Here is an 11422-nt window from a genome sequence, read left to right as displayed (position 1 = left end):
CTTAAAAAAGCAAAAATCTGAAACCACCCTCCAGAGTGGAAAACTGTACATACCCAATCACATTCACACACTTTTGCGCAACCTGGTCTCACAGGAATACGTGAAATAGCCACGGATTTGCTTAACTCAAAATCCGTGGCATAGCCACGGAATCACTCAAATTTCCAACGATCAGCAGAAAGATGGTATTCGGAGTCTTCTGAAGCAGGGCTCCATACAGAAGGTTTATAATGGACTACATTCACTGAGTGAATATTTAGAAAATAAAACATATATTTCTCGCTAGAAATGTGATCAAAATCCATTTTTATGCAGAAACTAAGTCAAAATATTGATTTTTTTCACTAAAAATGAGAGAACTGTCCGCCATGTTTTTTGTTCTGACCGCCGAAACCTTGGACACAAACCAATTGGAAAAAACATTCATGGTATAGCCACGGGATATGACTGTCATTAACTTGCATTGTAGTTTCACGGAAATTTGAGTGATTCCGTGGCTATTCCACGGATTTTTAGTTAAGCGAATCCGTGGCTATTTCACAGATTCCTGTGAGACCAGGTTGCTTTTGCGTCACCGTATGCACGCAGATTTCCTCCCGAAAACGCTCGTCCAAACACGGAATAAAAAGTGAAGACGCAATGCTACTTTTGCGTCTTCGGTTCAGACCGTCATCATGTAAACGGAGCCTTAGCCAAGTCTTCAAACGAAGACATTCGTGCCGTTGAGTGTCTCTATTCAGCCATGAAAGGCTATTGATGGTTCAAATCAAGCTCATGTTAAGCAAGAGAAGAAGCTGGCTCCTTTAATGGACTGCATTTACACAGTGCGTTTTTAGTCATAACAACCATTATAGGCATTTTTACAATAAGGATCAACTTCTTGCCATGGACAGGGATCGAACCCCTGACCCACTGATCCCGCTCCATGTGAGCCACAGCTGCTCATAACAGATGCAGAAATACTTGAGCCACATGTATTCAAGAACAATGCCAGATAATTAAAACCTTGGTTATACTTTAGTAACTTTGTCAAATCATTTCTATCACTTACGATGAGTGAAGTTGCCCTGAGCCAATTCATTGCTGAGATCTGGAAACGTGTTGACAAAGCAAAGTCCAACAGGGTGACTAATACAGGTAACAACATGATCGCACAGGCCACCAACAGTTAAGTGTTTTTAATTGATTTATTTAGAAGCTAAACTGAAAAATGAGTGGACCCATATTTATGACTGATAATTTGTGCACTCACAACCACAGCAGCATGTGGCCGGCTAATTCAAAGTGGAACAGGGATGTGGATCTGTAAATTGCTATGTTGATAATATTATTATTACCAATACAAATTATGTTCAAAATTACACAAATAAGACAAAATCCATAATTAAATATGTTTTCCTTGAAGCACGTAGCATTTTTACGTTTTTTAAGCAAGTGTGTTAGTGATTAGCTTGCGTGTTTCCAGCCCTGGCTAGTTAACAAATGCGTGCTTGGACCTCCCAAGAGTTATTAAAACAGACTCATGAGTCATGAATAAGAACCTTGGTTAGAGAAAGATTATTTAGAATAAGTAGTTTGTCAAGTATAGATTCTGCATCGTCATGGTTATAATATGTTGCTTTAAGCTAAGAGTCGTGGTCTTGGTTAAAAGACTGGATGGTGACTTTCGGTAGGAAATGGGCAACACACAGCGGTGTCCTGTGTTAACCCTTTGGAGTCTTGGGATATTTTGTCGGTTATTGAATACTTTTCATTCTGCCACTTAAAAAATGTTTACAATGCTGTGGTGTTATTTTTTCACTTTGACTTACTGGATCAATGAAGAATTTTAAATCAAGTCGATTATGTAACATCACTTCACACGAAAAACTGCTGAGTGCAAATACACAAAGTGCCTGGAATACATGTGCCAATTAGTTTCAGTCATAGGAATAAAGTGCATAGCTCACATGTGAGTTAAAGTTTCTAAATGTTGAAATTGGTTGCAAATATAATATATAAAAAGGTAAAATGAGGATAACATGTATTGTTTTTTACTTTTTTATACTAAATATATTAAATCTTATTACTACTACTACTTATTATTATTATTATTATTATTATTATATATCATATAATTATTTTATTTATTATTTTTTTATTTTTTTTATTTTTATTTTATCATATTGTTACTATTTATTATTACATATTATATTATACATTATATACTGTACTGTTGTTGTTGTTATTATTATTATTATTATTATTATTATTATTATTATATACGGTCTAGTCACTATAGCATTGTTGCCATCATATCATCAGTATAATTTATTTATTATACTTATTACTATTACTATTATATTTACTTGTATCTATCTATCTATCTATCTATCTATCTATCTATCTATCTATCTATCTATCTATCTATCTATCTATCTATCTCTTCTTTTTACTGTCACCATCAATCAAAGGCTTGAATCTAAAGGATTGGCTTTAACTACAATCTTGTTTAAGCCAATCCTTTAGAGGGAAGCTGACAGCTCGACGTTCCTTCGATTTTATATTGTGACGTCATGAAGAAGTAATGTGCTGGTGCTTTCATGGACTCTAGAGTATTAAAGAGACGCAGCCGTCCACCTTGACTTCTTCTCTGAAAACATCACCTGACTTCCTCCTTAGCTCTGCCCACCATCATTTGACTGTAAACACATGCTGTTGGTGCTGTGGCTCTTATTGGGGGGACACTATACTACACTACACTGGATGGACTGAAGACTAGATCATAAAGCTTGAACAGACTGGAGGTCGTCCAAGTCATGTCAGCATGTTTTCCATGCACATCTTTTACATCCATGTTAAGGAATCTCTTCCACATATCTTGCCACTAGTCATGGCTATACAACGTTGATTATATCTGTCACCTCTTGTTAGTGTCTCCAAGGCCATCATAGAATTACTTACAGTTCCTGAGCCAGGAGTTTCTGATTGTTTTCACTGAAATCCACAAAAGGCCTGTGAGGAAACTTCTGCAGTGGTTCCAGAGCCATGTGAGGCACATCTGGGAGATTACTACGCCGTGTCTTCCAGTCGACAAACACCGAAGGCTTTCTGCTATTTTAATCCACTCTGAATATTCCAACAGCCTGCAATCAGACCAAATGAGAGAGGATTGGACATACAACAGAAGGTTGTAAAATGAAAAGCAATTGCCGGAAATTTGGGAGTATAATTGTGTTGTGCATGTCTTGTTTAAATAAATATCCAGACAACTTGTATCCTGGATCTGCAGCCATGCACATTTTTTAAAGCTGTCATTGTAGGACTTTACAATCCGCTTATGTCCAGAAACTAACTGTTAAACAGCTGCACCAGTGTTCTTCTTTATGTTTTGTCTTTGGTATTTGTTGAATGGATTTAGAAGACCGATAATTACAATAATATGAGGCAGCTGCAGTCATAATATCATAAATGGTGAAAACCTTCCTCAGGGGAATCAATTGTCCATTCATAACAATGTATCACTAACTGTCTTACATTGTCAAAATGGAAAAACATGAAAGGAAAACAAATCAATGTGAAAGGATCAACAATCTTCACTGCACTTTGCTCTAATGTTCAATAATATCTCATAAGAACATAAGTGTGTGAACTGTACACCGTCTGCCATTTATTGAACATGTATCCACTGAAGGGAATACAGTTAAATACTCCACATTTAATAGAGGAAACTGTTTCATGTCTATTATTGGTAAAGCTGGAAGAATGAATGAGTGAATGAACACACAAACACACACACACACACTACACACACACACATCACACACGCATCACACACAGAAAGATTACTGATATCAGTTTGGGGGGACTTTTCTTGTTTTTCCTACTCAGTTATCTGTACTTTCTTCTTCTTTTTTTGAGAATATGTTCAGCAACTTATGAGTTAGAATATCCCTCAGTGCATGAATATATACAGGACCTATTTATTGCCATCTGCTACTGATCTACTGATCTGCTAATTTAATGTGTCCCCCAAAAATAAAGCGATTGGAATAACCAGATCCTGTTAAAAACATTAAATTCTGCACCTCAGCGACACTGTGAAGCCATGATTGATTCTGCTGAGACAAGCGGTCATGTGAAAATCTGTTTACACAGAGCAGAGAGGAGAGGACAGGAGAGGTTGTAAAAATGCAAATATTTCAATATGTATAGCATGTGGAGGCCCAGTTCCTTTTTACCAATATTCATGACACTTGTTGGCACTTGAAAAAGTGTTGTTTTATTAATCAGAGAAATTCAATTTGCGTTTTATCTTTTTTTTAATGATTTATGTCACTATGACTGTGTTATTCTGCACAGAAGACATTTTTTAGTTATTTCCACTTCTAGTCATAATTGTGCTGATTCCATAGAGCTTTGAAGCCCACGCTGAAACACACACACACGCACAATGGTGTAACTAACCTGGAGCTTTGTTTCAAACCTCACTCATTAGATGTATTTTTAGTGATGACACCGTGGTCATGTGGTGAGTTCAGTATTCTAAATATACATTTGAAAATTATAGAAGCAAAACAAAAGTCAAACCTCAGGTATAATAAATAGTAGGCGCACTTCACATTATGAATGAAGAGAACATAATTTAAAGGAAGGACATCATGTTGGGTTTGCAACCTTTAAATCTAAGTAGTTAAATAGATTTAACAACCAGCTCCAGCTTCTGACACATTTTTGGACAAAAAACAAGCATTTTGAAAATGACACCTTGAATTTTATAGATTAATAATTTAATTGACCAATCAAAAAATAATCACTTCTTATAAGTTGCAGCTCAAACCCAAACTCATCATATCAGAGGCACATGACCCAGCTGTTTGTACTGAACTCCAGAGAATAACTTCTAATAACTAAACATGGAGAGATTTGCTTTATGATAAGAATCAGGAGTCAGGAGCTCAAGAGGCTCGGATGTTTTCTTCTTCTTGGGTTTCATCTGTTTTCATAATCTCTATCACTTAAGACAGACTGCTGCTTTCTACCATTTAGCCGGAACACAAATGCTTAGGACTATCAGCTACATCTAAATATGAACATCGAGCACTTCCACAATGGGCTATGGAGGGCTTTAATGAGAGATGAAGCTGTTTCCACACAGCCTGGCTGTGATAACAAGTCTGCAGTGAAGGATCTGTCCAAACAGCTCTTGGGAAGCAGTGTGAAGAGGCCATGACAAACTGTCTTGACTTTGTGTTTTGTTTAGAGTGTTTGGAAGAAGGTTTGCTAGCATGGGAGGTAAAAGATTGTATTCTAGAGAGTTAACCCTCCGGAGCACGACTTCTTCATGACGTCAAAAATAGACACAAAATGACCATAAAAGACACAGAGGACACAAAATTAAAAAAAAAAGACACAAAATAACTAAAAAAAGACACAAAAAATACACAAAGTGACAAAAAAGACATACAATAACTAAAAAAAGACACAACAGACACAAAATGACCAAAAAAAGACACAACAAAAGACACAAAATGACCAAAAAAGACACAAAAAAAGACACAACAAAAGACACAAAAAAGACACAAAAAGACATGAAAAGGATTCAAAAATGGACAAAGTAGTCCAAGACTCCATAGAGTTAACTAAAAAGGAATCTTTCACAAAAATATCATGGGTAACTAAAGTCTGAAGTTGTTACCAGAGAGCTGCCTTGTCAAGTCGTACTTTTGAAAAGCCCTATAGAAAATGGGATTGACTTTCAAGTTGGATTTTGAAAGGAAGGGGTTTTGTGCTGTAATTGCTTTATAATGAGGGTTTCACTGACCTCCTCCACATCTTGGCCATGTTTTTTTATTTACTCGTCTACTAAAAGGCAACGACTCTGTTAAACAGATGGAAAAAATATGTCTCCTCTGCAGCTCCTGCAGGAATTTGATTTCTCCCAACAGCTGTCTTGCTTTATACAAGCATGAAGTCAGGGAATCGCCCATCTCAAATCAATCACGCCGCCTGACGTTTCCTGCAAACTGTGTTCGCAGGCTGAGTGGAAGGCCGCTGGGCTGAGCGAGGAGCGTCATGATGGGCTGATGTGATCTTGTTTATGTCCTCTAATGCCTTCTCCCATTAGCTGCACGACTCAGAGCTGTGATCTGAGCCACAGGAAATCACCTGACACCTGCAGGAGGAAACTTAACTTTAAAACGACTCCATTAGGTCTGAAAACGACTCTGAGTGCACTGTGAGGATGAGGATGGAACAGTTTGCTTCTATTCATATTGAATTTTCTTTAAATTGACTGTGAAAGGCAGCAGTTTCAAAATAAAACTAAAGTTACATAAAAAGTTAAGTTGAAAATGTTGAAAGTTAAATAAAAGTGATTAAGGAAAATAACTTCACTTCTAAATAATATTCCAATTCTATAAGTAGTTGATTTTTGAAGATTCTATCGAGTAAACTAGTTCGGGAACCCAGACTTTTTTTACTTGCTCTATACCCAGAGGGGCATAACATAAATTACCATGAACAAATTTTTCTTAATTTGTGTTTGTTACAGGCAAAACGAGTGATTGCTTCAATATGGAAAAACATTGGTAAACCAACCATATCACAGTGGTTTAAGCAATTATCTTTATGTTTGCCCCTGGAAAGAATTACATACACACTTAAGAGTAAACAAGAGGTGTTTCAAAGAGTATGGGGACGTTTTATACATTATATAACAAAAATCTGGCTCATTTAATAAACAAACCTGGAGCAGAATAATTTTACCCTCTGCATATTTATACTTATGCTCATTTGCTCTATACTCATGTACTCTTTTTTGAATGGATCCTCAAGGACTCTTGTTCTGAACCCTCTGGAGTCCACGAAAGCGCCGGAGCATGACACCTCATGATGTCACGATGTGTTTTTAGTGGGGGGTTCTTGCGTTCATAATGCTGATACAAAATACAAAATAATAATCAGGTGAGGTTGTGATGAAAAAAAGTGATACCAGCATGGAATGAAACATTTTTTTTATGTCGTTTATACAGACAGAATGAAAAAGAGTCAAAAACCCATCAAAATAGCCCCAAACTCCAAAGGGTTAAATGATGCTACCTTGGGCCGCCATGTTTTTGTATGTTTGCTTGTTTTATATTTTCCTTGTGACTTATGTGTCAATTTTGTAAAACTAAACTCAATAAATATATTGTTGAAAAAAAGGTAGTTGATTTTTACTACTTACAAGTGAAAAGGCTTTTGGGACTGCACAATATCCTGAATGATTATAACATGGGTCTATATGTGTCGAAATCTAAATCTAAAGTTAAATCTTTTTCATCTTTCCGATGATATTTTTAGAATTAATCCTCTGGAGTCCATGGAAGCGCCAGCGGATTACTTCTTCATGATGTCACGACATAAAAACGAAGCAACGTTGAACCCGTCAACTTCCCTCAAAAGTTTTGGCTTGTAACTCTGTGCTAGTTTTGTTTCATGATGATAGAGCAAGTACAACCGGAAATAAGGTCAATTATATTTGGTCTAAAAATATAGAACTAGCAGGTATCCTCATTTTACCTCTTTTATGTAATGTATTCAACCTGTTGAGTTTTGAAAGTAAAAAAAAAAACATAATTTTCTAAATCAGACTTTAGTTTAATTTGGGGCTAAAATGTTAATCCAGTAAGTCTGAATGAATGAATAAAAAATGATCAGGTCATATAGGTGAGGTTGTGCTGAAAAAACTGATACCAAGACGGCATGGTAAACGGTTTTTAAGTGGAAAAATTATTTTAATTTGTATTTAGAAAACGGAGAAAATAGCCCAAAACTGGGAGTTTAGGGTTAATAATGAAACAAATTGGTTGGATCCAGATACTTTCTGACACAGAAGCACCTGTGGGGTCTGTTGGCCCCCCATGCTAACTGTTTTGAGAAATCTGTGTCATTGAAAAGTTGGACAGAGTCCCTGTTCTCCTGGATGATCCATTTCATTGGTACAATAACAGAGAAACATATTTTCTGAGCATGAGCTAAGCCGTCGCGGGGACTTAACACTTCTAAAGCTGCAAGCAGCAACACACTACTGTACCACCGCTCAGCTCCCTGTGTGGCTGCTGGGGATAAGTGAGAAAATGAAGGAAGTGACCTTTTATTTTCCAAATGTTGCAGTGATCTCAGAATAAGAACAACTTCACTGTCTTAACATGATGTAACTGACACGCTCATCTTGTTTGTTTAATGTGCTCGGCCTTGTTGGGTTTAGCTTTGTTTGCCACGTGAGCCACATTCCTGCATTTTCATCAGAAGCATATTGAACAATGCTGTTAAGGTGCCCAGTGGAGTTCTGTCGTAAACAAACAATAGTTGGGTTTACATTCAGTTTTACTCACCACAACACACTGTGTGTATCTTAGAGGTCCAATAAACATGCTGAATGTATTTCCATCCATTGAACTGAGCAGCAGTGGAAACCTCTGGCCAAATAAAACTGTCTGCACGGCCTCTAGAACCATTTAATAATGATACAATGTGCAACACAAGGTGAACTATAGGAAATGTATTACATTGACAAGACTGAACACCAAATATATACACTGAAAAAAATTGAAGTGTTTGTAATCTTTACTCAGGCTGTTTCTAAGTAATATTTATTTAATAGAACCACTTATTTTTTTATGAAAATAGTATACACAAGTAAATTGCAGATTCACTGATGTCCCTCAATTACATTTTACTTGGAAATCAATTAATTAAGCCAATGAACTGGTTTAGTGAATATTACTTGGAACAAATGATAACATTTAAGTACAAAACTGAGGACACAGAATAACAAACAATCACTAAGTAATGCACTACATGAAAAACTACCATTTTAAAGTAAAAGCACTGAATTCGTATTTCTTTGTAGAATTTATATAGATGATTGAAATAATAATTACAGGGCCAGAAAATCTCTTTTTTTCAGTGTAGGAACATTTCAAAAGCATTCATCTCATCAATCATATAGGTCCCTATGATCATAACAAGGACAATATATACTGTGTCATCACTACTACTGATCGAGTAGATTTAATAAGCGCTGTGTATCTCTTGGTGGAAGAATAAACATAAATAAGTGATACATCTATGATTTATATGGCAGCTTTGTTCATTCAGATCAATGTGAAGTATATAAGGTGAGTGTAAAGTCTGAGCACACATAGTATATAGCATATATTTCAAGTGTGAGTCACACTGAGCTATTTACGAATCTTATAAAGCTCAATCAAATTATTTTCATTTTATTTAATTTTAATATAATAATCTAATTGGTTGGCAGCTGGATATTTTCAGGTTTGTCTGATCTTGGATATTAAACCTCAATTCTCCCATTTTATAGAGAGTACATCTTCTAACTTACCTTTTGTGGTATTTAGCCACACAACACTTTCTACTGTTTGAGTAACAACATGGGACACGCCTTAGATCAGCAGAAAAACCAACACAGACACACTATCACCTCATAAAGTTGTTGTGGCAACATGTCATGTTATGCTGTATAAGGTAAAGCCACTACTACAGAGATCGATCAAAATTCTCCTTTACTCTGTCTATTGTTGTATATTATACATAGTGTTCTACTAAAATGTCATTGTACAGGGAAACTAGTTTTTCACTGTAATCACTCTCATCTGTCTCTTTATCATAAGTGCTACACTTCCATCACCAGCTGCTCTCTGACTGTGTCTGTGTGCTGCTGAGCTCAGTCGCTTTCAAAAGCTTTGTCACTTTGTCACAGCTGCCTGCTGCTAGTGGAGTGGTGAGTGAACCAGGACAGTAAGTATTGGGCCTTTAAACCAAAACAATGAGTGGTCACTCTGTAGGGGGGAGGGTGATAAGTACATGTAAAAACAGAAACATGTTGATGAACTTTAAGGCCGGTCGTGTCAGTTGATACTGTGTTGGAGTAGTAATACTCCCAACCTGCTAATCCCACTTGAACCTGATGAGGCTCTGGTGTTACCCTGATGTGAATCTGATGAGGCCCTGTTATGGTCCTGATGTGGCCCCGATGTGACCCTGTTGTGATCCTGGTGTGGTCCTGATATGGCCCTGATGTGGTCCTGATGTGGCCCTGATTTGGCTCTGATGTGACACTGATGTGACCCTGTTGTGATTCTGGTGTGGTCCTGATGTGGCCCTGATTTGGCTCTGATGCTGTGCTGATGTGGCTCTGATGTTACCCTGATGTTACCCTGATGTTACCCTGGTGTGACCCTGGTGTGTTCCTGTATCGGCCCTAATGTCTAGCAGTAGTATCAGGTATGTAGTGGAACAAACGTCTCGCCAGTGTTTTTCTTCGAATGGACTGAGTTATGGTGGCTGTCCTTCAGAAGTACTTCTCACTTGATTACCATCAATAATAACACACAATATGAACATCATTCTGGTAGAATGACAAAAGTGGCATGTTGTCAGGGAACGTTCAGTGAAAACAAAGAGAAGAATGGCAGAGTGATGTGGAGCTGGGCCCAAACAGAGTTAGGTTTCAGTCTAATTGGGATCATACGCTGCATGTGCAGTTTTGGCACATATGTTAGATTAATCAGGGGCTCTTTAATCGTGGAGAAATTCTCCTGTGTGTGGCTGACCCCCCTAATGCACACACACACACACACACACACACACACACACACACACCTAGCCTGTGCTCTGTCTAAGCACAGACCTTTTGACTCCATAAACACCCGCTCTCAAAAATTGGGGTCAACCTCTCATTGCTCGCACCACAGCGCCATCATGCCACCACAAAGGCTCCCCTTAATGATTAAATTGCGTCAAGTATGGATGTTGGGAATCTGCAGATTCCTGGCGGCTGACTCTTCCTCCTGATTGTAATTTATGTCGGAAGTCATTGCTGTCCAACGCTGGAGCGTTCAAAGCCCAGGAGAGGATGTGCACGTGGATGCAGCCGGCTGCAGCTTTAATCTGCACCATCACACACATTCACTTTGTACCATTTACTATTTCACAAGATTAAAAAGTGCATTTCTAATATGTGTTCATGTTTTTCTCATGGCTGGGACTCTTTTGCCGACCTCAGCTTTGTTGTTTAGGTTAACTGTCATTAATGTTCATATGATTAAACCAGGACACAAATCTGGCATTCTGGACAGAGACTGATTAGCTCGGCTGATGATGATGATTGTGTGTGTGTGTGTGTGTGTGTGTGTGTGTTGTGGACCTGCAGATGTCCATGTGAGTCTTTAGGTGAAACTGAGAACTGTTATGGACCACCGTGTAAAAAAAGAACTATTTCAGATGATGAGCAGGACTGTGTAAAGAGCAGCCATGAAAATCAGCACTTCAACTGGATGAAACTAATATAAATATTATGAACTCTTAATTTGCACTATTTCATCTATGCAGCAATTTAAAATATGTCACTTTTTTTAAGTCCATATTTGATATGCTT

Source organism: Centropristis striata, chromosome 3, assembly GCF_030273125.1.
Source record: "Centropristis striata isolate RG_2023a ecotype Rhode Island chromosome 3, C.striata_1.0, whole genome shotgun sequence".
Taxonomy (NCBI): domain Eukaryota; kingdom Metazoa; phylum Chordata; class Actinopteri; order Perciformes; family Serranidae; genus Centropristis; species Centropristis striata.
Note: the sequence above shows the minus strand (reverse complement) of the source record.